The sequence below is a fragment of the Armigeres subalbatus genome, chromosome 2 (assembly GCF_024139115.2).
Source record: "Armigeres subalbatus isolate Guangzhou_Male chromosome 2, GZ_Asu_2, whole genome shotgun sequence".
In the NCBI taxonomy this organism is placed as follows: Eukaryota; Metazoa; Arthropoda; class Insecta; order Diptera; family Culicidae; genus Armigeres; species Armigeres subalbatus.
Window position 1 is genome coordinate 338,197,908 of NC_085140.1, and position 14,191 is coordinate 338,212,098.

General features: G+C 39.8%; 1 protein-coding gene across 10 annotated transcripts in view; it reads left to right on the forward strand.

Annotated features, from left to right (window-relative positions):
* The window catches only part of LOC134212828 (protein naked cuticle homolog), a 181,020-nt gene that overhangs the window by 19,988 nt on the left and 146,841 nt on the right, over positions 1–14,191 (forward strand). The window lies entirely within an intron of this gene.

Genomic DNA, 14,191 nt, shown 5'->3' on the forward strand with positions numbered 1-14,191 from the left:
CAAAGCTTTATCAATAAGCTTTTATTGGAATTGAAATACATCCGCAATTACGCTTGTTTTGTTTATTTGTTTTGTTCATAAATATTTTGATATTCACAAATATTTCGAAGAATTTCCCACTTCCGACGAAGTTTTTATTTTATTTTTAGGAAATTTGATAGAAATTTCCAAGAAAAATCTAAATAATTTTCCGTTGAAATTGACTTTCCTCATCAAAAATGTATCTCTTCTTATTGTCTTAAAAAACAATTATTTTTTTAGCTTCTGAAGATCGAAAAAGAAAAAAAATGCTGCAGTGTGAACCGGCTTGACAAAATGACCAGGTGTTGGTCAAAAATTGGGCGAATTTTGGGAGCAGCACTTTTTCGAATTTGTGTTTTAAATTGTAAATTTCCATTGCGCGTATCAATAATTTACAACAATAACTTCTAACTTCTAAGCAAGCCTGAATTGAATTTACATAAATAAAGAAGTTAAATAACCATCTTATATCTTCAATCTTGTATCAAAATTGTTATCACTACCAGAAAAAGTTTTGTTTGTTAGTCATGAACCGCCCTGCACGTATGCTTAGTCCAATCTTTTTTCGTTAAAGTCAGAAGGCTTAAATTTGTGAGTTTAGTCCAAGTATTAGGTAATTCTTATGGGCCAAACACAATTGATACGTTTGCGTGCGTTTTGACGGTTTTCCCATGGAAAAACTGTCAAAACGCACGCAAACGTACCAATTGTGTTTGACCCATTAGAATTGGCGTCGAATCTAAAGGGAATGTCCATGCATTTGACAGGTATAGAATCTATAACAAAAAATCGACTTTTTTTATGCATGTTTCAGAGTTTTCTTCGCGTACTCCCTTTGATGCAGGAATTGCAGGTATTGCACGTCAATAAAAAAAAAAGTTATATTGAAAAGCAAATGTGAACATGTCACTATATCAAGCGTCAATTTAAACGACTTTAAAATGGTTCAACGATTTCAAATCGACGGGTCCAGATTTAAATATTTATTTCACTCACCTATAATTTCCATATTTATCTATTTTTTTCTTAAATATTTTTTTTTTCAATCACCGGCTTGCTTGATTCTACGTTTTTTAAATGTTTTAAAACCAGCAGGATTGCCAAATGTGGAGTGCATCCTGGTTGTTGGCAAGCGAACGCCGTATGTCACTGACAGTTCACTACATACCCGATTGCTTTGATTGAAAAGATATTTTAGTTACTAGATAAAGATTGTCGCTTCGGTTCCCTTTGTTCTGCTGTCCGAAACATGTGTGGTACATACCTGTCAAATCGTATGGATTTTCCTTCTTTGACATTTAGCTCCCCTATCCTCGCCAGCAAAAGATGTTTCGGACAGCGACGACAGCGACAATCTTTATCTAGTAACTGAAATATCTTTTTTTGATTGCTAATAATGTGACTATCGGTTGTGGTTCTCTTAGGCCTACTTCGATGAATATTTGAATATTTGCTTTGTATAGTAAAAGTAAAATCAGCAGTGATTCAAATCGTTCGGGGCTGTCAGTTTGAATATGAATCTGAAACATTAATTTTCCCAGTAGCTTTTCTAGATTCATTTTTTATACCAGTCAAATGTCTAAAAAATGAAACTGGTTGTGGTAACCAATACCAAAGCAGCTGCAAGATTTTCTGTTCTTGAAAATTTAAGTTTGAAGACCAAATCATTTTTGCGTCCATCAGCCAGAAAAATGTTCACAAAACTGAATTCAAGTTCTGTCAGCTAATCATAGCTTACCGCGATTTTTCTTAAATCAAAAAACCATAATCATTATCATAGATGCAATAAGTTGGCCGTTTTATTGGCCATGTTTCAGAACAAAGCACACTTCAAATAGAGACACGTGTTTGATCATTATACATCTATTTTTAGATTATACATCACCGTATTCTCTACACTGGTATAACGCTCAGTTCTATTTTCTGCAGATTTGAACCACGAATGAATCACGAGATTCAAATATTTTTCAATTGTTTTCATGTATGAATGTGTCATTTTATCTACGGATCAATCTTCTTTGCAATTACGGCGCCTTTCTTGACAGCAACATAGGGGTGGTGGAAGTAAATTGGACACCCTAAGAGCTGCTTCTTTTTATCAAGTGGCTATTAAGAAATTGCATTGTTCAATGCAGGTGTGTCGAAGCTTATCTTATTGGTTAACATAGCCTGTTGTGAAAAAAATTTGAAAAAATATTTAAATATGCTATTTTCAACATTTAAAATGAGTCCAAAATAGTTCAATTTTGTTTTGTGCGGGGTAAAATGGTCAGGCAATATTGTAAATAAAGCAAATAAGTTGATCAAAACATTTTAAACCAAATACATATTTTTAATAATATTTAAAATGTTGGCTGACAGGTATAAACCCTTCGTTTTATCACAGACAAGCAGACGTACCGGACTTATTAAAAATGATAGGGCGAGATTTTTTTTTCAATATTCAATTGACCATTGCTCTGTGGAATATTACCAGGTTCCTTTGATTTTGGTATGGTTCGGCAGGAAATTCATCTAGTTTTGAAAAACGGGTTGAACATCATGCTCTGGCCTCAGGAGAAATTCCGGATTATTTGAGGGAATGTCAAAAATGCTAGATTTTGTGCGCCTATATTATTAAAATGGATGAAATGTTGGCCCTTGTTATACTCTTTTACAGAAACTGGAGTTTTTACTGAGTTGATTAATATATGGATATCACAGATCGGAGGACAAACATCTGAGATATGGATGTTTCCATGAACGAGGTGTGTTGTATCTTCCATCAACCAGTTCCGCTTCATAACAAGCAAAATGAACGATGTGAGCGATATTTTGGTTTTAAACTACTAACTCAGAGTTTTCGTCGCTTAAATGGAACAGTGCCAAAATTACATCAAACTAGTATTTTGCGAAAGCGCGCAGAATTTTGCTAAAATCCAGCTGTTAAGTAGATATTTCGTGATTTGAAATTGCTCGGAGAGCATGAAATGCCTAATTTATGATGTAGCATGGAAAATAATACGAGAAATCCATCAACAGGGGATAAACAAGCCGTTACGCACTTTACCCCGCCAGTTCACTTTACCCCCGCTACCCCTAATGATTTAATTGAATTGAAAATTTAAAAAACATGGATAGAACACTGCTGTGGAAACTAGCGAGTTTGTTCTATTTTGCTCCAGATTCAAACTAGAATAGTGGTAGAAAATTTGGAATGAAACTGAATCACTACTGATTTCACTGTCACACAGAAACCCAGAGCAATTTCAAGTGGAAATTCGAAACGATTTTCATTGAAAATTCCGAAGATTTTGTTGCGGAGTTTCCGAAAGATTTAATTCCTTTTTTTCTTCGATTGTTTTTGGTGTGAGTACATGTTATGGAGTCTAGATGCAGTAGTCCTATGAATTATTTCAGACAAACTACTCCACGAATCTACTTAGGGAGGTAGTTTTTTTATTACTCCATATTATAATGCATCTCTTGAGCAGTACACCCTGCAGGCCAATTCAGGTACCATAATTCAAGTAACATAGTGACTGCAGCCCATTAAACATTTCTCATTCGTAACGTAATTCTACTGCAATAAGCGGTGTGCAATTTTCACCGACATCATTATTATGATCATCATCCTCCCTATGGTGTATCCTGGTCTCTCTCTGCAGAGAATATAATTACCGCCAACATCATCTTCATTATGCCAATTTCGCTTTACTACTTAACAACACTCATGCACCTTCACAACCCACTACATAGTTGGCACACGATTGTGGGAGACACTTCATTTTTCCCCACCTGATGCAGTTCTTGAAACACATTCTGCAATTAGACAACCGTTGCAAATGGGCGACAGAAATGTGGCAACTGTATTTTCGCTGTTCTCTGCAACAGTATTCTTTGCTGCAAAATAATGATGAGGATGCCAGTAACTGTTCTTTCCTGAAGTGAAACCTACCGGAATGAATTCCCGCTTATTTTCTTCCACTCTAGGAACGCGTAGGGGAGGTCTCCAAGTGTTGAACGGCTTAAATCGTCCCTAGTTTTGCTCAGATTTCAGAAAATTTGTAATTAATTTGACGATTTCATGTAATTATTATGACGATTTATTGATGTTGTTGCATCAATACAAAAAAAAACTTTTCGAACGAATTTGTTCGTCAGCTTACCGATGCGGTAATCTGTAATAAATGTTACAAAAGCCTGTACAAAAAATTATTCCATTTATGTGCATTTTCCAACCTCTGTTTGCATCACGATTGCATCCGCTCTATATTCGCCGAAATACCCTGTCTTGAGGGCTTATTTTCGCTCATGGGCGCTCATGGAAGGTTGGAAAAACATTCTTGGCTTGGATTCGTTGAGGGGGATCAGGACTAGCTTCATACCTACCAGGAGTTTTTCCTTCGACGTCGTCGTTATCGTCGGTGTCACTTTGATGCTGATGCCAAAGCACAAGACGAACTCCGGAGTGGATGTAAATGAGCTGCTCAAGCCCTTTGAGAATTATGTTAATATCAAATGGGACTTTTTTTTTTGACTCTTGAAAGCTAGCAGCAGAACTAATGCAGGCAAGTGCACGACTGTTCTCTGGAGTTTCATCCCTGAGGGTCATGAATAAAAAATGAGTCTTTAAAGGAGATGCAGTGATGCTGTCTCTAATGATGGCTGAGATACTGAACTGAGATTATGCAGTGAGTCATCCTCCTTCTTTCGCCTTGCGCGACGCATGTTGTGCGATGGATGGATGAGTGACAGCGACCGCAGGAAGCCGCTGTTTGATATGCGAAAAATGTGTCCCAATTTGAAACGCTAATAACCTCCGACCGGTAGGGAAGGGCAGCTGCAATTCGATTATGCAAAATTCCAGAAACCTAATTTTCGAAGTAGTCAGTCATACTCGCAGGCAAACCCAGAGAAACGAAGAATGCTCAATTTCACAGGAATTTAACCGCCTTCCGATCCAACCACAACTGCCTGACGGCCAGGTAGTTCGGTTCGGGTCTTTGCAAATCCCGAAAACCTAGAGGCGAATTCTCCTTTTACCATTTCGCTTTCCATCGATTTTTCCTTCAATTTTTATGTAACCGAATAGCTGTACTGAAAGGCTATACATTCACTTGAATTTGAAAAAACTTATGTGGGCATCTAAACGAATAAGGATGAATACAACCATTGTTAGCTCCGCATTTCGTTAAGGTCAGTAGATATACAAAAACGCCTTTTGTTTAAAAATAAGAAACGAAAATGACATTGTGGGAATTTCACATGACTTTAAAACGTATTGTATGATATGTTCATGATTTTTTTTATAACCAAACCATAATAGTTTCTGTTTTCATAGTATTAAGTAAAGCACAACCATCGATAGATGATTTATTCAGTGTTTATTTTTTCGGTACCGTTCGCGACCTTCATTACGCCAGAGCTGAAGATCGTTCATCCGACAAGTCCTTTCGCTCTAAACATCATTTGTGCGCTTCTCGATCTTCTTCCGCTCTTTTTTTCCACTCGCTGGATCGGATGGATGGTTGGTGGTGCGTTCGCTCATGCTCTAACGATCCTCAAAGCCGGGAACACACGAGGAAAATATTAATAAGCTCCGGCCGACATGTGGAATCCAGCAGTACGGAAAAATAAAGCAAAAGACCCTATCTCGACGCAGTTGAACAAAAACAAAAAAGCAACGAAAATGCCTTCAAAACGTGCGGCGGAAGATTATTCCTCTGTGCTGCCCGGGCCTAATCTGGAAAGACCTTCCGAGGCATTTTCTCTTTTCTCGAAACGATTCGATCGACACATATTTTTTGTTAAGGGACTGACTGTCGTAAGGCCGTGGTGACTACCAGGAGGAGGATGATGAAGAAGAAGGGAATCGAAGCGGCCGAGATCGTCAATATACAGAGTGGAACTCACGGTCGGCAATGTAATTCTCCAGCTGGTATGATCCGACCACTTGATTGAGCCCTGTTTGACATCACCATTGTTAGGCCGCTTTTTGGGGTGGGGTTACCAGATGATGGGCTCCACTCTTACTTGATCACGTGTGGAATCACGAGGGACTCGTGCGAGCAGTTGATGGTCACCGTGCTGCTCGTGGCTTTGTGTAGGATCTTCTTCTACACACATAGCACACATCTTCTTGAGCCCTTCGCTCGGGTCCTCCTCAGACCATTCCTCACCCTCGATTACGAGTAATACCTCTGGCACCGCGTTCGACCGCCATGCACAAGAACGGCATTTTCTTGTGAAGCGACGGAGATTTCGGTTTTTGCCTTACCTCGGCATCATTGTTATTAGCATTCGTAGTTGTGGCAGTCGTTGTCTTTTTCTCCGTTGAACGCTTTTGTCGGTATCGCCACCACTATAACAGCATAGTCATTCGTACTATCATCGGCATCATCATCGATGACGATCGTCGTGATCATTTGGCTCACGAATAACGTAAAGGAGTATCGCGCGGGCAGCACCTAGCGAGAATGATCGTCGTCTTATGTTCGATCTTCTGCTCTACACCGTATATTCATTCTTCTTGCACAGAATCATCAAGAATCGGCTTTCGAACGGAAGACATTCACTGGTTTGCCGTAATAATGCTGGAAGTTACCGCATAGAATGTGAACCTTGGTGACCGACATCGTTCCAGCAGAGCGCTAGCTCCGTTGCTTGTATGGATTGGTATGGCCACCTTTTCGAAGCTATATCTTCGTACCTAACTGAACAACACAAAAGAAAACTGAAGAAAAAAAATGCGTGTATGCGTGCAGAAAAAAAATTAACAAAATAGGCACGGTGGACTAAGCGGAATATGCTGATAATTACCAATTCAAAGAATAATGATCGATTGATAAAACGAGATTTTAGCTATTTCAAGCTGTGCTACGATTAAGAAATTATGGAAAATTTCATTATATACTCATTGTACTTTGTACTAGCTTTTTCAAATGAGCTTGATTGGTCTGGTCTTGACTTTTAATATAACGATTGTGCTCTTAATTCAAACTATTTTGGTCAAATAATGTACGCGATCTTTCTGTTAGTAACGTCAGTTGAACGAAATATGCTGAACAGCGAGAGTATGTATCGTTACAAATTTCAAGATCAAATACAGTTACGCCTAATTGACTGTACTCATAAAAATGGGGCACACTTGAATGTTCATCAAAAATTTATATTGAGTTGGATTTTCTTCATTCGATCGGTTATAGATTTGGACGGTAATGGTAATGCTACCGGTTATGATGTACGGCTGGCTTATCTTGCCGCAGTTACAGAACATTTAGGCGAATTTGTCCACATTGTCTCCTGAAGAACCTCTAACCGTGTCCATGACGTGACTTTGTGTTCGTCTCAATCTGAGTTTCGTTGCCCTTTATAACGCACCTTGATTTCATCATCCACTTTCGGTACAGCTTCCTGTTGCGGGTGTTCTTTGTCGTTTCGATTCGGTGCCTTAAGAACCTTATAGGGGAGAACAGTGCAATGACCTCACTTATAAAATCACTCATATAAACTTTTGTAAGACATTTATGAATGAATATCACCATTACAATTCAATATTAGTTGTTCATTATTCAGCTACAACGAAAAAAATGAGCAAAATCCTTTCATTTTTACTTAAATTTTACGATTTGCGAATCTTTCACCTGTCCCATAAGATTGTCGTTTAATCCATTAAGGCAAAACAAACAACCATGCGTTCTCCATTATTTTACATGCAATAGAGTCATTTTACACCATCATTTGGGCGTTTTGCCCTTGGCGTTGGAAAAACATAAAAACCTTGTTGTTTTGAATAGGAGATCATTGTGGAATGTAGCTTGCTTTTTAAATTTGCATCTACACTACACGTTAAAATGGTTCGATTCTCTTGGGGTGTAGCTGGCACCTTTCAGGACATTCCTCACGGAATCCAAGTTTCAAATTGCTTGCATTTTCGGGGGCACACCACTAGATACGGAGGCGGCGCACAACTGTCATTTTTGTTGATTTAGCTTTGCTGCGTCGCAGCATGCGTGAAATAATAAAAATCACAGTTGTGCGTTGCTTCCGCATCGAGTGGTGTGCCCCCGAAAACGCGAGCACTTTGAAACTTGGATTCCGTAAGGAGTGACCTTAATTGTTTTTCGGACAAACCAGATAGATATTTCCTATGTCTGTTCATATTGATTATTATTAAATTATTGGTGTTCACGGATTCATTTATGGAAAGCAATCTAATTGACCATCTCCGTCAACATGTTTCATTTGCTCGATTGATTCTTTAATTTATTTAAAGTCAACCTTAAAAAAAAACTTATATTTTTTTACGCCTCTAACTATTTTTAAAATTTAAAGCAAAAAATAAAAAAAGTGCGGTTTTTCAAGATTTGCCTAACATTTGCCAGAATTTTAACCAACTGCCAATTCTGCGGGCAGGTTCAAACGTGCAGCAGTTTTTCTGCTTTTGTTTTCCATTCTTCAAAGAGGGATTCAAGAAATATGTTTTTTCATGGGAAAGTTGACCTTAAGGTCACTCCTGATGGAATCCAAGTTTAAAAGTGCTCGCGTTTTCAGGGGCACACCACTCGATACGGAAGCAACGCACAACTGTCATTTTTATTATTTCACGCATGCTGCGACGCAGCAAAGCTAAATCAACAATAATGATGCGCCGCCTCTGAATAGAGTGGTGTGCCCCCGAAAACGCGAGCACTTTGGAACTTGGATTCCGTCAGGAGTGACCTTAAATAAGTCGAGGAAATATTTCCTTGAAAACAGTGGAAAAATGGAATTCTCGTTTTTTTCGCGTGAAACCTTTGGTAAAAGTTTTTTGAGGTATGCTCTCAATGTTGTAAATTTTTTTTTGTCTGCTATTGCTCCTAATTAATATACATACATTGAAAACCAATATATTACAGAAGTTCTGAATTTATTTATTATTATTATACACCAACAGACTTGTTACTGCCCAAATGATGTTATTGGTGGGGAAAAATGAAATAGTAAAAAAACATACAGATTGTCAAGTCAAGTTAACATAAATTTTTGTACCGTCGTGCGGGGCTTCTTTTGAAAAATAAGGGGCTACTTTGGACATTTTAAAACAAGAATTATAACGAAAATTACTATAAAATTGTCATTATCACCAATCGGGTGTCTTGTTGATAGTTGGACGGCAACTTTCTGTTACAAATTTGGTATTTTTTCCGTTTAGATTTTTCAAAAAATTAAAAATCCAAAGTAGCCCCCGGAATCAAAAGAAGCCCCGCACGACGGTACCTAATTAGCTTGATCATTAGAAAAAAATACGCTGGAGAACCTCTCGGGACAAATGGAAATCGAACACTGAGGAAACTCGATTAAATATCCGCTGCAAACCACCTAAAGCTCCTTCCTGACCGTAATTCGAACGATGATGCTTTGGCCTCAACATGACATTGTTACGTAGAGCTCTCGGACGGGCGTTCAGGTTAATAAGCTCAAGAAGAACCTGTGAATCAACCCTGCCTTGTAGGACATCAGCGATGGTCAATGCTCTGGTGACGTCCCTTCTAACTCGCAAAGTGTCGAGGTTGATCAGGCGACAGCGGCTCTCGTAGCTTGGTAACCGGAAAGGGTCACTCCAGGGCAGCCTCCGAAGAGCGAATCGAAGGAAACGACGCTGGACGGATTCCCGTCGAAACACAACGATATATGCGATATGCTGTATTGTAAGCCAGTTGTGAATCCAGAATTACCCCGAGATCCTTCACGTGATTCACACGCTAGATTGTCGTTCCTCGCAATTCATAGTCGAAAATAATTGGCTTTTTCTTTCGAGGAAAAGTAAAAGTGGAACACTTTGCCGGGTTGATCACTATCCGATTCAATGAACACTAATTGGCGACGGTGACGATTTGGCTTTGCAGCTGTACACGATCTGTGTATGAACGGAACCGTGGACGTTCGATGACAGAATTCACATCGTTGTAATAGAGCAGGAAAATCAACGGTCCAAGTTACTGCCCTTCGGAATAACAGAAGTGGCGTTGAACCTGGGTGAATAGCAGTCTTCTAAAGCAACTGTTAGTTGCCGATCCGTAAGATAGGAACGGAAGCAGCGTAGAAGATTGCCGTGGATTCCAATCCTCTCAAGCTTAGTGATTTCAATCTCATGGTTCACCTTATAAATATATAAATAATATCCATTTGATTTCGTTCTAATAAGCTGTCGGTAACATAAGAAGTAAGGCACAGCAGATTTGTCGTTGTGGATCGACCGAACCCATGTTGATCATCGCTCAGGTGCTGCTTACAATGTAACAGCATCGGATCCATGACAACCAGTTCAAACAGCATTCAATGAAGTAATGCCTCGGCAGTTATTGACGTCACGCTTGCTGTCTTTCTTGTAGACTGGGAATATAGAGGAATATGAGGATGGAATCAAATCGGGGCCTGGGTGGAATGAGGGTTCCAGTTTTGATGCGACATTGGAATTCGTCGTGTTAGAATCATCCCCGCTGCTTTGTGACTTGATTTGTGACCGGAACATTATCTACGGCCAATGATATGTGATCGGCAGGGAGCTCTTCGTTTGAGAAAACGCTGGCGAACTTTGTAGAGAATAGACTGCAGATGTCTTGTCGTGTCGAGGCCGATAATTCGTCCAATACCATAGATGATGGCAATCCTTTCTCCTTGCGTTGTTTATTTACGTAACTCCAAAAGGATTTTGGATGTGATCGGAGTCTAGATTGAATTCCCTGTTCGTATCGGTGGTAAGAGCTCTTACTTAAGCGTTTGTATTCGTAGTTGAGCCTGACATAGTGTTGTTTGAGCGGGAGTGTACGATATTTGGTGAATCTTTTGAGGGCGACCTTCTTCGTTCTTTTCAGCGTACGTAACTCATTTGTCTCCCAAGGAACACGAGAGACATCGCGAGTGATCCTATTCGGGACATGCATAACTAAAACATAGGCCAAAGGAGCAGCATCAAAGCCGTTCACAAAGCAAAGATACAAAAAACGATTGTTTTCATTAGTCACGTAGTTAAGCTGGAACATATCTGCAGAACTGTAGCTGTCAATAAACGTGATGGCTCCAGGATGAAAAGTAGAGAGCGCATAATTTGGACAGAGGAAACCACTTTGAATTGGAGTCCAAGCAACGCCCGCGAGGTCAAAGACCCCCAATATCACAATTTCGTCGTCGCTGCTCGACGGTTTTTGAACGTGATGGATACCCAAACTTGTTCGACGGAATTCCAAGCGTCATCCTCGATTGCTTTCGCCTTTAGCCCGGTGCTAACAGCGACAAGCACTTTTCCTCTTATCTGTTGTTTGAGTAGTGGTCACATCGGAATACTTCGTAGCCGCCCCCGAAAACGTAACCAGAAAGCTTTCTATAATATAGCCATGTCTTAACAAACTCGATAATGTCGTAGCACTCGTCCAGAGCGGCTAGACGGTAGTCTTCAATAAGACTATTCATTCCTCCAACATTTTGGCAGTATATGCTGATATCGGAACTCGGGTATTCGGACGATGGAGCCCTGGAAATCGGAACACTATCAGTTAGGCTAATGATTGAGCTCTTATTGAGCGAGACCTCATCTCCCAACTCAAACGCAGGAGCGGGACGGCTGTTGGTCGCTGGCAGGAAGGGTTCGACTGCGTTGAGAGGCTTGCTTCAAGGTTGCGTCCCGATGTCTGACTTGTAGTTTCCAAGTGAGGTCGGCTGAACGAACAACTGAGCGCGAGAAAAGGATCAGAGAGCGGATTGTTCCGTGGTGCTGTGTACTTGCCTGTGGACGGACTTCGGAAGACCTAATCTCCCAACTCAGACGCAGGACCGGGACGGCTGTTGATCGCTGTCAGGAGGGCCTCGAATGGGTTGAGAGGGATAGAGGTTTTCTCAGCTAGCGGTAGTTTAATCTGAGTTCGCATGACGTACTGCCGACTCGTTTTTTGAATTAGGTTCGAATTGGCCTTCCGGCCAATACCATGAGTCACTGACTTCATTAGCTGCAGATTTGGGTACAGTTACTTTAAAGGACACGAAAGACAAATCGTTGATATGTTTTCCACGAGGAACGAGCTTTGTTACCTTTACGACGGATGAATTGAAGATATCCATTACGTGCTTCTTCACGTCATCTTCATTTTGAAAAAGTGCATATGCGCCATTCTACAACATGCATGTTTTCCATTTCTTTGTTAAAGAGTTTTATGAGTACAATTCGTTAACACCATTTTGGAAAATGGTTAATACGTCACTTTTTCAGATTACGGCAGATTAGTGGCAGCGTTACTATTCATCACTTTCATCGTCATGCGATTCGCATCATTTTTGGTGGAAGATGCAGATCTTACTTCTAGATCTTACTTAGCCGCGGAATGCCTAGAAGATGTCAGTACTAACCAACGGAGAAGATCGGCCACCAGGGTTTGAGTAAGAGCTGGGGACAGTGTTGGTAGGGAGAGCAGGGGTTGAGACATTGATCCGGGATTTCTTCGGCGGCACTGTTTCAGAGCTGGTTGGTTGATGACCAACGATCTTAACCCTTTTGTTGTTGGACCCAACAATAAATTTTTCCGGAATGTCATCCAAAACATAGTCTAGGTTGAGCTCATCGATACTTTGGAGGAATGTGGTTTGATTGGTTACATTCATTGGTTTGGAGAGTAACTGGGATCCGCACTCTCCGAAAAATTCTATTGATAATTTTCGAATGAATTTCGTATGAATGTCTGTGGGAGTTTCCAGAGAGGGGAGAGAGTACTTTCGAAGCATTTTTTTTGGCGCTATCGCGGCGCGAATTTCTGATGCGAATTCGAGAGAATTTTCAATGGATGTCTGAAAATATTTTCGAATGAATTTCGAGAAGAATTTCCGGGAGAACTCTGTTGGGAATTTCCAGAAGAAATCGTATGGGAAGATCCGTAAGAATTTCTTGGATAATTTTAGGAGAAATTCCGGGGTGATTTTCGAAAGTAACTTTTGAGGAATTTTTGATAGAATTTTCGAATCAATTTCTGGTGGAGCATCTTAAGCAATTCTTGGGGGATCTCCCGAATGAATTACGGAGAAAATTTTCGCAGGAATTTCTGAAGGGAATTCCGAAGGAGTTCCGAGGGAATTTTTTGGAGACATTCATGAGGGCTTTTGCGAATCCACACTTCGGAAGAAGGGATTTCCAAAAGAATTTCTCTGTGAGTTTTGGAGGAGTTCCTAGGAGCGAATGGAGAATTATCAACGGATTTTTGGGGGTAAATCTTTTTTTTGGGGGATATCTGAAATAATTTTGGGGGAAATTTCAGAAAGGTTTCCGAGAAAAAAACTGAAGGAAGTATTGGGGGATATCCGGGGCAACTCCTGAGGGAATTTTTGGACATTTGTTTCTGATGATTTTTACAGAATTTTCTGGGGAAATTTGCGCGAGAGTTTCTTTAATGAAAAATTAATTACTTCTCTGCAGGGTTTGTCGAAATCGCTCTCACTAGATAACGAACGATAAAAGATAAGCGATAAAAGAGAGGCAAAAACTGTTTCGAATTATGAAAAGACAAGAAAACAAGTTTATCAAACTTTGTGTACAAGTGCGAAAAAAAAACAGAATTGGTTAAGCAGCCTCCACCGAGAAGTGATGACAAAATGCTTTGTTCTCGTTCATTTAGTGTTGGGCACCGCACAGTTGTGTAAAACAAGTTGAAATGCATCATTAGAGCCAGTCCCGCGTTTGGAGCTGTTTAAAATAAATTTGTCATGGGTTATAGCCCCGGGAATCAGGTCTTTATAAAGACCGCTTGCGGAAAAAGTCTCTCATGGTATAGTACATATCGTAAATGTATAACAGAGATGATAAATTAGAGATTGCTTCATTCTCTTTTGGAATCAATTCCTGCGCTTCGGGATACAGAATAATTAAGCCAAAATAAAAATAGTGTCCATAAATAAAAAAATATCCTAAAAATAATCAAATTTTGTTTATAAAAACACATTTTATCTCAGGTGCAAGAACCTTTTCATGCTGTCGAACTCATATAAAAGCTAGCTGAAGCGCGGCCTAATCGGCAGAGTTCGAAATCATTTCTTCATCGGGATTGTTGTGGAAGACAGTGAAGACAGGAAGACAGACACACTTCTATGAGGCAACCTTGAGCAGTTATTAATCAATACCATTTATAATATCCGACCACAGTGAGATGGTAAGAATTTCTGGAAGAAT